General features: G+C 46.8%; 2 protein-coding genes across 3 annotated transcripts in view; one reads left to right on the top strand and one right to left on the bottom strand.

Annotated features, from left to right (window-relative positions):
• The window catches only part of LOC148517699 (uncharacterized), a 93483-nt gene that overhangs the window by 59936 nt on the left and 13661 nt on the right, over positions 1 to 19886 (bottom strand). The gene's annotated exons all lie outside the window — the stretch shown is intronic.
• The window catches only part of LOC148517700 (T-cell immunoglobulin and mucin domain-containing protein 4-like), a 106476-nt gene continuing 96521 nt past the window's right edge, over positions 9932 to 19886 (top strand). Inside the window, exon 1 of the mRNA XM_088478365.1 lies at positions 9932 to 10000. The gene's annotated coding sequence lies outside the window, so the exon portion shown is untranslated. The remainder of the gene's footprint in view (positions 10001 to 19886) is intronic.

Raw genomic sequence — 19886 nt, forward strand, 5'->3', positions numbered from 1 at the left:
GCTTAGGGGTGTGCTGTCCGTCCATCAAGGGGCTGCTGTGTTGGTCTAGGGGCACTCTGGATGCTCTGTCTATCCAAGGGTGACCAGTGTAAAAAAAATAAACGCTATAGTAATATAATTTTAAAAATATTAGGTTTTTTTTGTGCTGTACCCCAGTGTACTGTGACGCTGCCAGTCAGACCGCAGTGTAATATTCATACATGTATTGTGAGTGACACTGTAAGTGGAAGCGCAGTGTAATATTTATACACATATTGTGATACTGTAAGTGGTAGTGCAGTGTAACATTCATACACGTATTGTGACACAATAAGTGGAAACAGTGCAATATACAGTACATTAAAAAACATATTGTGACACTAAGTGGAAATGCGGTGTAATATTTATACACGTATTTTGACACTGTAAGTGGTAGCGCAGTGTTACATTCACACACATATTGTGACACTAAGTGGAAATGCAGTGTAATATACATAAAAAAATATTGTGACAATGTAAGTGGAAACGCAGTGTAATATTCATACACGTATTGTGACACTAAGTGCAAACAGTGTAATATACATAAAAAAATATATTGTGATACTGTAAGTGAAAGTAAACGCAGTGTAATCTTCTTAAAAAATATTGTGATGCTGTAGGACATTGATACCGCAGTGTAATATTTAAAATTGGTACAAATTGATGTGTGTGCTATATTCGTGTGTGTACTTCATTCGTGTTTGTTGATACGGAGAATAATCAGTTGAGAGGAGAGCAGGAACCAAATACTAGTGCTGGAGCTGCTGCCAGTGCCACCAGTCATGACGATACTAGTCCGTCTATGTCATCTACTAACGCCGATGTCCAAGGGCATACAGGGCTTAAGTCAGGGCATCTAAAATCAAAGAACCAATCTTTTACAGTGGTAGAGAAAAATAAATAAAAGTGAAAGTTAGCTGCAGAAAGACGTAAAATTGTCAATATGCCTTTAACCACACAAAGTGGCAAGGAAAGGCTAAGGCCTTGGCTTTTATTTATGACTGGTGGTTCTGCCTCTTATGACAATGTAAGCCCTTCTCCCTGTAGACGTTTCAAAAAAATTTCAATCATTAAGGCACAGGAACCAATTCTGTGCTCAGAAATGTCACGAATCCCTGAGTAGAGTCCAAGGGGAATATTCAATAGGCTGCGAGAATAGCAAAAATCCCGCAACTGCGAGGTCTTTCCTGCAGGTGCAGGTTTTTTGCTATTCTATTAGGTGCGTGTTTTTTTAACACACGCACCCAGACGTTTTTTTTCACGCACCTCCTGAGGGACTTGCTCTGACACCCCGTGGCACCCCCCCGAGGACTAATTAAGCAATTGGAAGTATCCAATTAGCTTAATTAGTCCTTAATTGCTTACCTCCTGCAGCGCTGTCTTCTTCATCCTGTGTCGGGAGCCAGCTCTTCTGTAGCAGTGGTAAGTATGTCAGTGTCAGGCTCCCGAACTTGAGCTCAGGCAGGATGGCCCTACTGCCACATATAATGGCTTACTGTGATCACTGGTCCTGTATATGCTGGATTTATTACACAGAATACACTTTGTATGATGCACATTAAAGATGTATAAGTACTAATTCTGCCCTCTTCATGGACTGGCCACACTCACTCTAAAAATCAAGCATTTGGAAACCCCCCTCTTAAAATTCTGCGTTTGCCACTGAATCCCCCCTTCTACTTTTGCCAAAATGGGGGCAAAGCATGACAAGACCCGCCCCCATATGACCCGGGAATCGCGGCAGTACAGCGCGAGGGGGTGGGGCCTAATGAATGTAGCAGCAGCTGCATAGAATATAAGTTTACTATGTCTGTATGTGTATAAGTGTATATATGTGTTATTGTATACTGTATACAGTACTGTATGTGTTAGTATGTTCGGTCAGCGCTACACAAGTGACAAACACACAGCCGCCGGCTCCGGCAGCTGTGTGTTTGTTTTGATCAGCAGCCAATGAGAGTCTGTCAGACTCTCATTAGCTGCTGCTGCGCCCACGGCGTCATGACATCTCTCCCATAATGCAGTGCGGCCTGGCCCAGGAAGGACAGACGGAGGAGCAGATGGTGGCGGCGGGAGTGGGGATTCAAGTAAGTGTTTTTTTTTATTTAGTTTTTTTATATTACGTGTGTCTACTGGGGGGGGGGTCTGGCACTACAATGAGGAGACCACTACTGGGGGCTCTACAAAGGGGGGGACTACAAGGGGGGCACTACAAGGGGGTGGGGGACTACTACTACTACTGGGGACACTACAAAGGGGGGGACTACTACTACTGGGGGCACTACAAAGGGGGGGACTACTACTACTGGTGGCACTACAAGGGGGGGACTACTACTACTGGGGGCACTACAAAGGGGGGGACTACTACTACTGGGGGCATTACAAGGGGGGACTACTACTACTGGGGGCACTACAAAGGGGGGGACTACTACTACTGGGGGCACTACAAGGGGAGGGGACTACTACTAGGGGCACTGCAAAGGGGGGGGACTACTACTACTGGGGGTACTACAAAGGGGGGGACTACTACTACGGCGGGCACTGCAAAGGGGCAGAACTACTACTACTGGGGGCGCTACATGGGGGGGACTACTACTACTGGGGGCACTACCAAGGGGGGGACTACTACTACTGGTGGCACTACAAGGGGGGACTACTACTACTGGAGGCACTACAAAGTGGGGGACTACTACTACTGGGGGCACTACAAGGGGGGACTACTACTACTGGGGGCACTACAAAGGGGGGACTACTACTACTGGGGGCACTACAAAGGGGGGGGACTACTACTATGGCAGGCACTGCAAAGGGGTAGAACTACTACTACTGGGGGCACTACATAGGGGGGGACTACTACTACTGGGGGCACTACAAAGGGGGGGACTACTACTACTGGTGGCACTACAAGGGGGGACTACTACTACTGGGGGCACTACAAAGGGGGGACTACTACTACTGGGGGCACTACAAGGGGGGACTACTACTACTGGGGGCACTACAAAGGGGGGGACTACTACTACTGGGGGCACTACAAAGGGGGGGACTACTACTACTGGAGGCACTACAAGGGGGGGACTACTACTACTGGGGGCACTACAAGGGGGGGACTACTACTACTGGGGGCACTACAAGGGGGGACTACTATTGGGGGCACTACAAGAGGATACTACTACTACTGGGGCACTACAAGGGGGGGACTACTACTAGGGGCACTGCATAGGGGGGAGGGGACTACTACTAGGGGCACTACATAGGGGGAGGGGACTACCACTGGGGGCACTGCATCGAGGGACCACTGCTGGGGGCTCTATTTAAAGGGCAATACTGGGGGTACTGCATAGGGGGGGAAACTACAACTGGGGCCACTATTTAAGGGGCATTGCATAAGGGTTACCACTATTGGGGCACTGCATGGGGGATGGACTGCTACTGGGGGCACTGCATAGGGGGTACCACTATTGGGGGCACTATATAAGGGGCTTACTACTGGGGGCACAAGGGGCACTGCATAGGGGGGGATCACTACTGGGGGCACTACTGGAGGCCTGCATAAGGGTGTTCTCTCCTGTGGCACACGGGGGCACTGCATATGGGCACTACGACAGGGGGCTGCCCCATATCTTTATTTTTACCTTACATTAATCCCATATGGACCCACCTCCTCCCTGAAACACTTGAGGTGGGGCGGCGCCGTAGCACGCACGTTCTTCTGGCACCCTGGCTACACGCTACACCTCTGCCAGGGCCCCCTGCATGCATTTGCCCCCCAGGCTAAAAGTTGCCAGCCAGCCCCTGGTGAAGGATATGCAGCAGGAGAGGGTGGTCCACAGTGTCAAAAGCAGCAGAGAGATCAAGGAGAATGAGAAGAGAGTAGTGGCCCTTGGATTTGGCAGCAAGGAGGTCGTTGCTGACTTTCATGAGGGCAGTTTCAGTGGAGTGGAGAGAACGGAAGCCAGACTGAAAAGGGTCAAGGAGGAAGTGAGAGGAAAGAAAAGTGGTAAGGCGTTTGTAAACAATCCGCTCAAGGAGTTTGGAAGCAAAAGGGAGGAGAGAGATGGGTCGGTAGTTAGAAAGAAGGTTAGGATCAAGGGTAGGTTTTTTAAGAATGGGGGAGACAAGGGCATGCTTGAATGCAGAAGGAACAGTGCCTGATGAGAGGGAGAGGTTAATGAGGTGGGCAAGATGGGAGCAGGCAGAAAGAGAGAGGAAGTGGAGGAAGCGGAGGAGATGGGAGGGGATAGGATCAAGGGGGGAGGTGGAAGGGGGGGAGGACCGGATGAGGGCCATGACTTCCTCTTCAGATACAGGGGAGAAGGATGTAAGAGTTGGTAAAGTTGATTGGGAGGGGTGTTCTGGGAATGGAGGAGGTGGAGAGCTGGGGGACTGGTTGGATATGATGTCCTGATGTATGGAATCAATTTTAGATGTAAAGTAGGTAGCAAAGTCAAGGGCAGAGAGCAAGGAGGGGAGAACGAGGAGGGGGTGGGCGAAGGAGGGAGTTGAAAGTGGACGCTGGGGATTAGAGGACTGAGAGGAGATAAGGATCTTGAAATATGACTGTTTAGAGAGGGAGAGAGCAGCACTATAGGATGAGAGCATAAATTTGAAATGGAGAAAATCGGCCTTAGAGCGTAATCTTCTCGGCAGTTCGTGAACACTTTTGCAGGTATCTGGTGCATTTGGAATGCCAGGGTTCAGGAGTAGATCTGCGAGTGTGAGTAGGGATCGACGGAGCAACAGAGGGCCTGATTCAGAGCTGGACGCTCTGACCAGAGCGCTCGCTCTGACCAGAGCGCTCGCTCTGAATCAGGGCCCTCCTACCTAAACTTGGAGCGGCCTCCTGGCCGCTCACATAGCTGTGGGTGAATACCCACAGCATATGTGAGCGGCCAAAAAGATGGTTGCGATGGTCAAGACCATCGCGACCATCGGGCTTGCGACGAGACCCTGCGGTAGGGTCTCAGTGACTGCAAGCCCTGGAGTGATTTTGGCTCTATCAGAGCCAAAATCACCCCCACTAACATCACTAGTGATGTCAGTGGGGCCGGACTGAGACGGTAGGTGTTCCCATAGGAACGCCTCCATCTGGCAGCCACGCCCCCGGCACGCCCACCAAAGGGGGCATGCTGTCAATCAACATCGACAGCATGCCCCCTTTGGTGCCAGACCCATAACGATGGCTACCCCGTCATTATTCGGGTCGCACGCATGCGCACGATGGAGCTCCCTCCGTTGTGCGCATGCACACTAGGGCACCATCGACCTGCTTGTGAGCGCTTAGCGCTCGCAAGCAGGTCTGAATCAGGCCCAGAGTCCATAGCAGAAGTAAGGGAGGCATTGTATAGGGAAGTGGCTTGGTCAGGGCAGGAGAGAGAGAGGATAGGGGAGAGAAGTGAGTCAAGCAGGGAAGAAAAGGAAACTGTGTTGACAGCATCAATGTTACGCTTAGTGATGGTGGCTTTGGAGGTAGAGAAGGGGAAGGAGAGAGGGACAGGTTAAAAGAGAGAAGGTAATGGTCAGAAAGTGGGAAAGGGGAATTGGAGTGATCAGAAATATCACATCGGTGAGTGAAGACCAGATCAAGCAAATGGCCACTCACATGGGAGGGTGAGGAGGTCCATTGGGAGAGACTAAGTGAATATGTGAGGGTGAGGAGATTGGAGGCAGAGGATTCTGTGGGGATATCAATTGGAATATTGAAGTCACCTAGGATAATGGAGGGAAGGTCTGAGGAGAGAAAGTGAGGGAGCCAGGAAGCAAAGTTGTCAAGGAACTTGGAGGGAGGGCCAGGGGGACGGTAAATGACAGCTACTCTGAGGTGTACTGGGTGGAAGAGGCGTAAAGCATGGACTTCAAATGAAGAGAATGTAAGGGATGGTTCAGAGGGAATGGGTTGGTATGAGTAACCAGGGGATAGGAGGACCCCAACACCACCACCATGGCGACCCCCAGGTCACGGGGTGTGGGAAAAGGTGAGGCCCCCAGAGGAGAGAGCTGCAGGAGAAGTGGTGTCAGAGGGTAAAATCCAGGTTTCAGTAATGGCTAGGAGATTCAGGGAGTTGGAGAAGAAAAGGTCATGGGTTGGGAACAGTTTATTACAGACTGACCTGGCATTCCAGAGGGCACAGGATAGAGGGACAGAGTTTGTTGTAGAGATTTGGATGAGATTATCAGGGTTGCTGTAGCGTGGAGGTGAGATTAGTTTGGGGCACCGAGATGAATAGAGTGTAGCGATGGTGCGGTCTCTAGTGCTAGAAGAGGAGCCAGTAGAAGGTGGGCAGGAAGGGAGCTTAATGATATGTGGATGGTTGTGGGGTGAAGGGACATGGAGAAGGGGGTGGGAGGAGGGATTAGCAGTGAGGTAGAAGGACCCCGGTGGAGTATAAGAGAATGAAAGTGGAGTAATGGGAGAAGATGGGGAGGAAGGTAAGCAGAGGAGAGGAGATAAGGGGAAGAGGAAGTGGAGGAGACAAGGGGGAAAGGATAAAGGTGGAAGCAAGGGGCAGAACAAAAGATTAGGTAGACACTGAGTGAAGGTGGGAGTTGAAGAAAACATGGTAATAGTAAGGATGATGTGAATAGGGGAAGAAAAAGTTGAAAGTAGGAATGAAGGAAGAATGTAAGCGTGCAGATTTCCGGAAATGTAAGTAAGAGTACAGTGTGGGAAAAGTCTGTATGTAAAACAAAAGTTTATTATTGAGTATAATAAAAGTGGAGATTTGGTGGGAGAAGAAATTAAATAATAAAATATACAGTGGTAGGAGCTAGATGATATAAGACTTAGAAACAGAGCTAAGGTAAAAGTACATTATCATAGAGGTAAACTGACATTAACACAGATAAGTATGCATTAGGATTATATGTAAAGCACAGAGCCAGCAGCAATAGTAGGAAGGGAAGCACCAGGTTTATGCAGCCACCAGACAGGGAGTTCAGTGATGAATGTCCTGGTTATGTAGTCCACAGGAGCTAGTAGTATGCAGAGCCAGATTTAGACCTCATGGGGCCCTAGGCAAGATACTAGTTTAGGGCCCCCCTCGATCAAACAATCCATAGTACTTTATTTGCATTCCTGATTCATGCAAAGCATCCCTACCCTAATCCTGACCCTAACTCAACCCTAAGGTCAAACCTGACCCTAACCATAACCTCTAACCCTAATATCCTAACCGCTAAACCCTACACCATCCCTAATACCCCATCTCAAACATCTAACCTGACCCTAACCCAAACTTTTACACCATCCCTAATACCTTATCCCTAATGCCATAACCCAAACTAAACCTAATACCCTAAGGTTTTACTCCTCAGTGCTAAGGATTAGAAGGTAGCTGCGAGGTGGCATCTGCAGCGGGGGTTGTGGTGTGGCCATGCCCAGTATAGTGTGTGACTGTGCTCAGCTGAGTACAATGATGGGGATGAGTCAACACCATTACACCCCTCCCCTCCCCTTTTTTTTAATGTACACTATAGGATTTATTTTTTTAATGGTAAGTGGGGAGTGGACAGGAAAGCATTGTAGTACAAGTATATTACAAGTACCTAACATGAAAATACCATCATCCTGGATTGATGTACTAATAATACTAACAATATCATGATCATCATAATGTATATTGCTATATGCTTGTAATATAAGGCAGTCCTGTCCACTTCCCAGACCCCATCTACCATAAAAATAAAACTACATAACTCAATCTATATTAGAGTAGTTGAGAATAGCACAGTACTTGACCCTACCTGCCTGGCTGCTGTGATTCCCTGAGATATGGATCCTCGGTCACTGTCTCACTCAGCCAGACTCTGTCTTGGCCTGTCCCTCTGCTCCTCGCTGGGTGCCACTGGTGCATGCTGCTGGTGGCAAGCTGCACGCCTGGCAGTCAGTGGCAGAGGCTGCTGTGCTGGCGGTGGGCTGGAACTAGATGGGGCTGGTCAGATAACCCGGTGACCCTCCTCCTCCCTCTTATGCACAGTTACTCTTTGACAATGCAGACAGCGGCGCCACAGCGGGACTCTATAAGCGGGTCCTCGTGACATCATGATGTCACGCGGTACTCGTACAGTGCTCCTCTGGGAGCATTTTGACTGCCCAGATGTCTTGGGGAAAAGGGGCCCGTCTAGGGCCCCGCGAGTCAAAAGGGGCCCATCCGCGGGCCACTTGGGACTCGCGGGGCCCTAGGCGAGCGCCTAGGTTGCCTTGTGGGAAATCCGGGCCTGGTAGTATGGAGAATGTAAATTCACAATTGTTCATTCCACTTTGTCCAATTAATGTTTGGGTTGCTGTTTGATTGTAGATCGGTGGGTTTCCCTCTGTTTCACTTCTGTTTAACGCTGATATAACGCCAATAATCAATTAATAAAGTCATTGGCACTTTTAAATCGGGCAATTATAAGATAGGGCACCAGCCTTACTATGAACCTTACATAGGAGACCTGGAATGTGAGGCCACTGATTACTAACTACCCCAGAACACTCCCACTAGTATTGCCAGCAATAAATTACCTTAAACAAACAAATAGCACATACCAATAAGCTAGCATCTGGGTCTATGGCCCTCATTCAGAGCCACTCGCTAGCGGCAGTACGCTCGTTCCGAGCGATGTTCGCACATCTGCGCATGCGTACGGTTTTTAGTACGCATGCGCGAACCAGTCAGTGCTGCTGAAAATCGTTGGTACGCAATATAGCGAGGGCCTGCTATTTTGAGTGACAGAATGAGGCGTATGTGGGTGGTAACAGGGGAAGGTGCTTGAAAACGGGGAGTGGAGATCCGAACGCAGGCGTGCTTAAAGGTCAAAACGGGCGTTTTAAGGGAGTGCATAATTAATACAGCAGCGTCATTGACCACGTCATTTGGTTATTTTTAACTCAGAACTGCTCGCAAAATAGCGGTTGAAAACACCAACCACAAGAATAGCGAGCAGTTCATACGCTGTACGATGTACTCGATTAATCTAATAAATAGCGGACATGACGTATGGTGCGTGCGGCCAGGGGGCGTTTTTATAAAATAAACGAGCGTATGTTTTGCTCGCTCGTTCAGACTTAGAGGTGTGAACAGACTGCAATTTGCGAACGGATCATTTGAGTAGCCACCCCTTGTTTTTGAACGAACGACCGCAAATAGCGAACGGCTCTGAATCAGGCCCAATATATCTAAAAGCTAACAAAGGACACAAACACATAAAAAAACTATATTCCAAACTAGGGATGTGCAGGTTCGGTTCTACTCGGTTCCGTTCGTTTTTTTTTCCCGAATTTTATTGGGTTTCAGCTGTCACGAGTTTTGGATAGCCAATAAGATTCGGTAAAAAAAACCGAACAGAACCGAGTAGAACCGAGCCTGCACATCCCTATTCCAAACCATCATCTACAGAAACTATGCATTGATAAACGACTTAATTTAACATTACTTCTAAGTTAATTGTTCAGGGACATACAATTACAATTGCAGCAAGAACATGCTGGGTGCAGTAGTCAAATACCTGCAGGTTCTTCTGCCCCTGCACAAAGGGGAGGATGGCTAGGACAGGAAGGGGGCTTGCAGGGAGATGGCTGGGGGAGGGGGGAGCAGGGAGATGGCTGCTGGTACTAAAACTGTGTTTTCACAGTCACATAGTGAATACATAAATATATACAGTGTTATAATCAATGTGGCCAGAAAAAAAAAACTGTAAAGGGGAGGCGTTGGGACAAGGGGAGGTGCCAATAGAGGAAAGAGGAGGAGTCATAATTAATCATCAAATCGACCCCCCTAAAAGAACAGTCTAGATCCGCCCCAGATCCCGAGACGGCTGTCAGCTGGCACAACGCTGGCAAATGAAATATCACCACCAACGGCTCTCCCTTCACAGCGTCCCGATTACTGACCAGCTTACAGAGACAGCTGCTCATTCCGGAAATGGCTCACAGCCGGTGCTTCAAATTGCAAGTTCCACTAGAAGCGGCTCTTTTCCTTGCAGTGTTTAAGCCATCAATCAGGTACGTCTAGGATAGGGGATTTCAGTTATAATTTTCTGACATACCCCTTGCACTGATTTGTCTACAGGACCTGTTTTTAGTATACAGAGAGCTGTGTAAATGCAATCCAGTACTGGGTGATATCTACAAACTACCTTTGACTTAACATCTGAATTAACATCCAACTCTCTTTTTTTTCTTCACCCGTTTGTACTGAACTAAGGGCCTGATTCAGAGCCGCTCGTAAGCGGCCGCTCGTTCGTTCCGAGCGATGTTCGCACAACTGCGCATGCGTACGGCTGGTAATACGCATGTGCGAACCAGTCATTGCGGTTGGAAATTGTGTGCTCGCAAAATAGTGAGTGCCTGATAATTTGAGTGACAGAATGAGGCGTTTGTGGGTGGTAACAGGGGAAGGTGCTTGAAAACGGGGAGTGGAGATCCGAACGCAGGCGTGACAAAAGGTCAAAATGGGCGTTTTAAGGGTGTGCATAATTAACAAAGCAGCGTCATCGACCACGTCACTTGGTTGTTTCTTAGCCTGAACTGCTCGCATGATTGCGGTAGGAAAATCCAACCACAAGCACTGCGAGCAGTTCAGATGCCTTTCGATGTACTCGATTAATCAAATAAATAGTGGAGATGACGTAGGATGCGAGCGGCCAGGGGGCATTTTCTACAAAATAGCGAGCGCATGTTTCGTTCGCTCGTTCAGACATAGAGGCATCAACAGACCGCAAAGAGCGAGCGCTCAATTTAAATAGCCAGTCCCTTTTTCTGAACGAGCGGCTGCAAATAGCGTCCGGGTCTGAATCAGGCCCTAAAATACGAGACATCTAGTATACAGTATAGCAACTGAGGGACCGTTTCCCTCTTTTCTCCCGGCTACCACCTTTAACCATTTCTGCATTATCCTTCCTCTGAAGGAATATTGGCCCTCATTCAGAGCCGCTCGCTATTTGCGGTCGTTCGTTCTAAAACAAGGGGTGGCTATTCAAATGAACCGTTCGCTAATTGCGGTCTGTTCACGCCTCTAAGTCTGAACGAGCGAGCAAAACTTGCGGTTGTAATTTTGAAAAATACGCCCCCTTGCCGCTCGCACCATACGTCATGTCCGCTATTTATTAGATTAATCGAGTACATCGAACAGCGTATGAACTGCTCGCTATTCTTGTGGCTGGTTTTTTCAACCGCTATTTTGCGAGCAGTTCTGAGTAAAAAAAAAACAAGTGACGTGGTCAATGACGCTGCTGTATTAATTATGCACTCCTTTAAAACGCCCGTTTTGACCTTTAAGCACGCCTGCGTTCTAATTCCACTCCCCTGTTTTCAAGCACCTTCCCCTGTTACCACCCACATACGCCTCCTTCTGTCACTCAAAATAGCAGGCATTCGCTATATAGCGAACAAACGATTTTCGGCCGCACTGACTGGTTCGCGCATGTGTATTAAAATCCGTACGCATGCGCAGATGTGCGAACATCGGTCAGAACGAACGAGCAAGCGCTTACGAGCGGCTCTGAATGAGGGCCTTTGTTACATTGACTCGTTCGCCAGGGATATCACTACTGCTACTTTCTAGTGTATCCAGTCACTAGATACAAGTCAATCCAAGACTGAATATCAATGTAATGGTGCATACACACGATCAGATTTTTTCTTCAGATATGGACGATAACGATTTAAAAATCGTTCAGTCGTTCATATCTGAAGGAAAATCGTTCATATCTGACATGCCTGAACGATGGACGATCAACGATGCGCGTTCCCGTTTGTCAGATAACGATATCTGACATCTGATGGGTTTGCAGTCAGACTTGGACGATTCCATTCATTTTAATGCAGTCAAAAATCGTTCAATCGTTCAAATCGTTCAAAACTTTGGTGAAATCGTTCAAATCGTTCAAATCGTTCAATCGTTCAGTCGTTCATCTGACAAGTCTGACAAATCTGACCGTGTGTATGCTCCATTACTATTTGTGTGTTTGTCTTTATTATGGAGCATACACACGGTCAGATTTGTCAGACTTGTCAGATTTGTCAGATGAACGACTGAACGATTGAACGATTTGAACGATTTTTGACTGCATTAAAATGAATGGAATCGTCCAAGTCTGACTGCAAACACATCAGATGTCAGAAATCGTTATCTGACCATCGGGAACGCGCATCGTTGATCGTCCATCGTTCAGGCATGTCAGATATGAACGATTTTCCTTCAGATATGAACGACTGAACGATTTTTAAATCGTTATCGTTCATATCTGAAGGAAAAATCTGATCGTGTGTATGCACCATTATTAAGCTGCATACACACACAACGATTTTTCGTTAAACAATATCGTTTAATGATAATCGTTTGAAAAAATCGTTCACTTTCTGAGTCAAACGATGAACGATTATCGTTCATGCGCGTTCACGTTTGTAGTTTGTAGTTCAGTCAGACTTGTCAACTGAACGATTTTCAGTAAGGGAATATGCAAAAATCGTTTGGAGTTCAAAAAAATCGTTCATTACACTTTAAAAAATCTGACAGATAATCTGACAGAAAATCGTTCAGAAAATCGTTGGTAACAAAATCGTTGTGTGTGTATGCACCAAGTGTTACATTGTCATCAGTTTATGAGAGTCTGATCAACTCTATCGTATGTATTTATATGTCCATTATTTTTTTTCATCGTTCCATATGAGTGTGGCTAACTAGCCTTATACATTAAATGTTTCCTTTTTAATTGATGTGTTGATTACGGGTGTCCCAACATAGACATTAGGGCCTGATTCAGAGCCGCTCATAAGCGGCCGCTCGTTCGTTCCGAGCGATGTTCGCTCATCTGCGCGTGCGTATGGGTTGTAATGCGCATGCGCCAACAAGTCAGTGCCATCGGAAATCGTGTGCTTGCAAAATAGTGAATGCCTGCTAATTTGAGTGACAGAATGAGGCGCTTGTGGGTGGTAACAGGGGAAGGTGCTTGAAAACGGGGAGTGGAGATCCGAACGCAGGCGTGCCAAACGGTCAAAACGGGCATTTTAAGGGTGTGCATAATTAACAAAGCAGCGTCATCGGCCACGTCACTTGGTTGTCTCTTAGCCTGAACTGCTCGCATAATTGCGGTAGGAAAATGCTACCACAAGAATAGCGAGCAGCTCAGATGCCTTTCGATGTACTCGAATAATCTAATAAATAGCAGAGATGACGTAGGATGCGAGCGTCCAAGGGGCGTCTTTACAAAATAGTGAGCACATGTTTCAGACGCTCGCTCAGACATAGAGGCGTCAACAGACCGCAAAGAGCGAGCGCTCAATTTAAATATCCAGCCCCTTTTTCTGAATGAGCGTCCGCAAATAGCGTCCGGCTCTGAATCAGGTCCTTAGAGCGCAGTCTCTTTTGTGTATATTTCTGGTTTCATAAGTTTGACATAATCTTATTTGATTGCTGATCTACTGTCTTGATCCCTCTATTATATTGAAGCTGGGTTCATACTTTTCTTGTTCTCATTTTTAAAGGAGAGGAAGTAAGAAGCCGCCTTGGTTATACAGAATAAAATTAATGTCTTTGTTAATAAAGTAAAGATGGTAGTACAATAATCAAGGTCATAAAATCACTTTTTGCCAAACCCCCCCCCCCAAAAAAAAAAAAAAAACAATTCTCCCCTAACTGTAATTGCATCTCCCTCTTACCAGAATTATATGTTATCTATTAATGACCTGAATATCCCACATGCTCAGTTACAGTATGTGTGTGCCAATGAACCTCAGTTTGGCAGACACAGACTGCTGATAAAAAATATGAAGCAATAAACATTTACTGGAATGTAGACGGCTGTTAAATTATGATGTAAAAATCAGGTTAATAAATGAGGCCCAGTGGACCTATAAATTCCTCAGGGCCGTAACTAGCTATGGCCGACAGGCACGGTCGCCGCCTAACGGCCATTGCTCCTGAGTTCTGGCTAGCAGGGTACCCAGGAATGGCACCCTGCAGCCAGGGATTGCTGCTGCAGCACTCGCGGAGTGTTCTGTGGAAGCTCCAGACGGAAACCCTGCACAGTATGGCCCTGCACACTATGGCATTCCTTTGGGAACGCCTCAGTTTGGCCAGCCACCCCCCCTCCCCACCTACAAAATGGGGCAAGCTGTGAATCAACATCGACAGCCACCCTGTTTTGCTGCGACCCCCGGAGCAAGTGACTCCTCGCTCGCTCCGGGGCTCACGCGTGCTTACTGCCCGGCCATCGACCCGCTTGCGAGCGCATAGCACTTGTGAGCGGGTCTGAATGAGGCCCTATATGCAACCGATTGGGTATCCCGAGGACTCCTGGTCAGCGCTGCACTTACCGAGCTGCTGGACACACCCCCTTTGCGCAACATCATGACATCACGTTGCTTAGTGGGCGGGGCTGGCATAGGACGCTGATGTGCCTAGTTACGGCTCTGAAATTACCGAATGGTTACACTGTAGTTTTGCAAACACCATTTATTATTTAAAATTTAGGAAAGACATAGAATGCGAAAAATACATAAGAATAAAGATGTTATAAAGTATAGTAAAATAATAAAATCTAAACAGCAATATAAAAACTAATTAACTTAATTTGATGTTAAATATGTAAAAGAAAGTGCAATACACATAATACTCAATTAAGAATCTGAAAATCAATTATTAAATTTATCAAAGGTCAACTGTTTGAGTTCTGTGCCGATAGGCGCACAAATGGCCAATGCCTTGCCGACTGAATGTACCTGTGTCCCACAGTGTGTGCTTCCTGATTCTCTGCACACAAGACCATAGTACAGATTTGGGTGCAGCATCTGAGAATTTTAGTGGGCGCTCCTGAAAGGTAACGGGGGGGTTGGAAAAACCGACGAATGCGAATGTCACGTATCGTGGGGGTGTTGCATGCGTGTCGCTAAAAGGGGCTGCACACAGAGACTCACAGCCTCTCACGCAGGAGGCCACATATAGATGGAGAAACTGCACCTGCCATAGGACTAGTGTAAGTTTTGATGGTGCGGCTGACCCTGCACCGATAGCGCGCCTAAAGACGCACTGGATGGAAATGCAGAATCTTAATACACTGCGACATGGCGTCTCAGTTCTTGCACATTCAGACACACGCTTGAACACAAGGGATGGGTTTTGTAATGGTATTAGCATAAAGACGAAGGTGCGATGCAGTCGCCGTCGCGTCTTTCTCTGACTCTGATTCAGCCGTTATTTCCTTATAGGGCACAAAGGAGATATATATATATATATATATATATATATATATATTCAGGGTAATATCAAGGTAGCACCTGGCTGATGCTAAAAGACCAGAGACTCATTGGCATATCTATAATAGATGCAGATACATCGCATACCCTCATGGGGCTGGTGGCCTTTTCCTATGCATGCACAATAGAGTACTCATTGGGTGACGCAGCATTTTCCCGGAATATATATGCTTGAGCAGTAGGCACAGTGCCAAAGTCTACATTGTGCATGTGCCAGCGAGCAAGGAAGGGCACACGGAGATTGCACATGGGCCCCCTCCTCCAATTAAAACATCCCTGCATAGGCTGTAAAGTTAATTAAGTTATCTAAATGAAGACAGTAGGTCAGTTTATTTAAAGAATTCAGAGAACCAACACAAAACCTCCCACAAGTGTTTTGGTTCGGTTTCGGTTTTGAATTTTTTTAAAATTGATACAAACAGCTAAAATCACATAATTTGGGCCTGTTTTTTGTTACTACAGTGTTATTAACATCAATAGCATTAATTTCCAGTCATTTCCAGTCAATTTTGACCACTTCACAGCTCACAATATTGTTTTCACCAATACTGGCTAAAAGCTTGCAGTGAGCTACAGAGCGGCGGCACAAACACATGGCATTTTAAAAGGATATATCATATCTATGAAACAGAGTGGCACTGCAGTGGCAGACAGGATGGCAGATTATTAAACTATATGATACCATAGAATGTTTTCAATAATCATTTACTAGATCAGAGGCCTGAGGCCAGCACAGGCAAATAGAGGTGGATTATTTAGTGGAAGCTAGGTAAAGCATTGATTGATTACAGCACTAATATAACTATCAAGAAACACAAATCATAGACATGGAAAACACTATTAAAAAATTAGTTTCTAAAACCCCAATGACATTTTTAAAGTGGAAACTGAATCCAAACAGCAAATCATAGGTCTCAGGACAATAAAAGAGATCCAATGCAGGGTAATAACCTAGACAGTTGATAATTATTAATTATATGATTCTATGATTTGATGATACTACTCTGTATCTGTAGAAAAGCTACAGGAAACAGGGCCTATATGCCTGGATGAGAAGCTGGTGATGGATGGCATTGTAAGATAAAAAAAGAACATTAATGCCCCAGTAAAGTACAGTAGTACACACTGTTTGTCAAACACATACAATTTTGGCAAAGTCCATAATGAAAAGTGGTGCACAATGGAATTATCCTTATTCCTGGCAGCAGCATTTGCAGGAAAAACTGTAGCAGTAGATGTTGTGTTATGTGACACTTAAGCAGACAACTTTCTCTCAAGGAGCTCTTTGCATGTCTTAGATCTGTGTCAGTTGGAAAGAAAGAGATTATGTATGACTTAAACCTTGGATGAAGCATGATTGGCAAAATGTAGTAAGCCAATTGAAAGATGTATCAAAATCTTTGGTCCTGGTAAAGCGAATAAAGAACTAAGGGCCTGATTCAGACCCGCTCGCGAGCGCTGAGCGCTCGCAAGCGGGTCGATGTTCGCCCACTGTGCATGCGCATGACGGAGGCAGCTCCGTCGTGCACATGCGCGAGACCCGGATAGCGACGGGCAAGCCGTCGCTATGGGTCTCGCTACAAAGGGGGAATGCTGTCGATGGTGAGTGACAGCACAACCCCTTTGGTGGGCGTGCCGGGGGCGTGGCTGCCCAAACTGAGGCGTTCCCATGTGAACGCCTCTGTCTGGGGCTGGCCCCACTGACATCATGAGTCATGTCAGTGGGAGTGCTCTCGGCTCTGATAGAGCCGAAAGCACTCCAGGGCTTGCGGCAGATGAGACCCTACCACAATGGTCTCGTCGCAAGCCCGATGGTCGCGATGGTCTTGACCATTGTGACCATCTTTTTGGCCGCTCGCTATAGCTGTGGGTGGTCACCCACAGCTATGCGAGCGTCCAGGAGGCCGCTCTAAAAAAAGAGAGGGAGGGCACTGATTCAGAGTGAGCGCTCTGAAAGAGTGTCCAGCTGTGAATCAGGCCCTTAATCTTAAAGTCCAAAATACTTGTTGAATTGCTTAATTTTATGTCCACCTTCAACTTCTCTAGCTGCTCTTCCAGTAGTTTAGTTAAGTCAATCACCTCAAGCTGGCAGTGTTTGAACTCACTTCATTGGTTACAATTTCAAATGGTGCACACAGTATTCTCCACTGTGCCAGAATTAGGTACATTCCCCCTCTTCTCCCTATATCATGGCTTGTAGTGTAGATTTGGATGGTTTGTTGCTGTTCCTCCAATCGCTGAACCAACCAAACGGTGGAATTCCAACTGGTTACTACTTCTTGCTTCAGTTGGTGGATTGTTGCAGCCACTGCAATCTTCTACATGTGGTTGCTGAATGATGAAAATGTTCAGAATTTTTTTGGCCCGCAGTCAGCATGTCCTGCATGCAACTGTAACTTTTTAAGAAATTCTGAACCACCAAGTTTATCGTGTGGGCGAAACATGCTACATGGTCAAAATCACCCAGCCGTAATCCTTGTACAATCTTTCTTGCGTTATCGGAAATGACAAATCCTGAGGAGAGTAAACCATTTTGCTATTATATCACTGAGTTTTTCCAACAAATCGACACCTCGGTATGACTCTTAGTGAAGTCGGTGATACAGAGAGTAGCCTGCCTGTGAATGAGTTGGCATTGTGTGTTAGCTACTGCTGCTGATGATGAGGGCAAAAAGCCCATCCAGTGGGCTGTCACGGTCATGTAATCTTTAGTTTGACAAGTACTACTTGCCCACATATCTGTAGGTAAGTGGATAGTTGGTACAATGGCATTTTCTAGGCCAAGAATAAGTTTTTTTTTTAACAACCTGTTACAGGTGAAGAATTGCTGTGCTGGCAAAATGGAATTGAGATGGAATTTGGTAACAAAGGCACATGACCTCAACTAATTGTCTAAAACAAGATGCATTATTTGTCTGATATTGCACTCAGATCTTATGCTAACATAGCCTTCATGGTGATCCGCTGTGCAACTGGATGGCAGCTTTCATACTTCCTCTTGCAAAGGATTGTTTCACATTCAATTGTTGTTTGAAACTAATAATCTTCTTGTTTTCCTTCTGTGATGAAGATTCATCCCAACAGTAGCAACGGACGCAGAGATTCTTCTTGGGAATCCTGGATAGGGGAGGAGTCGGTTAGCCTTTACAAGTTGGATGCAGGAAGACTACCTCCAATCATTAATGAGGAGATGGAGTGTCAGGTTGCGGCCTAGGATCGTCCATCACTCACCGCAGCGCCGCCTTCCCCTGATCTCTCGGGTGATCAGATGCCAGGTGCAGCGCGTGTCACACGTTGAGTATTATACTTAGAGCCATGTGGACGTCCATGTGCTGTGCTGTGCATTGATTGCTGCGGTTGCCGTCATGGATGCAGCCATGACAGTTCACATCACCTGACTACCCTTGACCCAGTGGTAGCATCAGGGCCGAAACTAGTATATCTGTCACCCGGTACAAGGTAGCAATTTTGCGCCCCCTCCCTTCCTGTACCTGGAGTTTGTCCTTGCTCTTCCATAAGGCAGTGCACTAGTCAAACGTCCCTGGTATAGTGACTTACATTATTCCACACACAATAATACCCATTACACATTATGCCACAAACTGTAATGCCTATTACCAAAGTACCACTTACATATTTGCCCGACACCATTTTATGCCCCACAGTAAGGCTTCTATTTACTTTAAAATTACCTGCTCGTTGCCAGGAGGTTTCATGCTTGTTGCCAGGGGGTTTCATGCTCGTTGCCAGGGGGTTTCATGCTCGTTGTCAGGGGTTTTATGCTCATTGCTAAGGGGTTTATGCTTGTTGCCATGGGGTTTATGCTCATTGCCATGGGGTTTATGCTCATTGCCAGGGGGTTTCACGGGAGAAGATGCAGCTTTCAGTATCTTCTCCCGGCACTTGCACTGGCCTAACAGACACTAGAGGTCCAGTAGGACCTCTAGTGTCTGTCTCCTCCTTGGCGGCGGCCATTTTTGGATTGCCATTTTCAGGCTAGTCCGCATGGAATCTGCTGAAAATGACCATCCAAAAATGGCCGCCTCCAAGAAGGAGACAGACACTAGAGGTCCAGTAAGGACCTGTAGCATCTGACTCCTCCTTGGCGGCGGCCATTTTTGGATGGCCGTTTTCTGACTCTGCAGCCCCCAAGCAACCGTGATTCATCCCTTTTTCACCCCCTGCATTCCGGCAGCCGGTGCACGTGCACCTCTAGCCCCCCCTAGTTGCGGCCCTGGTAGCATGGTGTTGGTCAGATGACGCTGTCCACCAATGATCTGCTACCTTAGGGTATATAAAGCCAGTCTTCGGATGGAAGGAAGTTGCCTGTGCAACATTGTCGCTACACTGTGTTTTACTGATACCCCATTCCAGGTTCCCTACGCGATCTCCTCGAGAATCAAATGCCAACTCCTTGTGCAACAGTGCGTCCTAACACCTTGCCTGTGTACGATACAAGTGCCAACTCCTTGTGCAACAGTGCATCCTAAAACCTTGCCTGTGTGCAATACAAGTACCAAGTACACCACTTCTCCAGTGTAAGCTGATAGTGCCATACTGTGGACCAGACAGCGCCTCAAGCACTCACTCCTTTCCCATACGAGTACTAGTTCTCAGTACTTCAGTTTACCTC

The sequence above is a fragment of the Taudactylus pleione genome, unplaced genomic scaffold, assembly GCF_031769625.1.
Source record: "Taudactylus pleione unplaced genomic scaffold, aTauple2 ptg000212l, whole genome shotgun sequence".
NCBI classification, from domain to species: domain Eukaryota; kingdom Metazoa; phylum Chordata; class Amphibia; order Anura; family Myobatrachidae; genus Taudactylus; species Taudactylus pleione.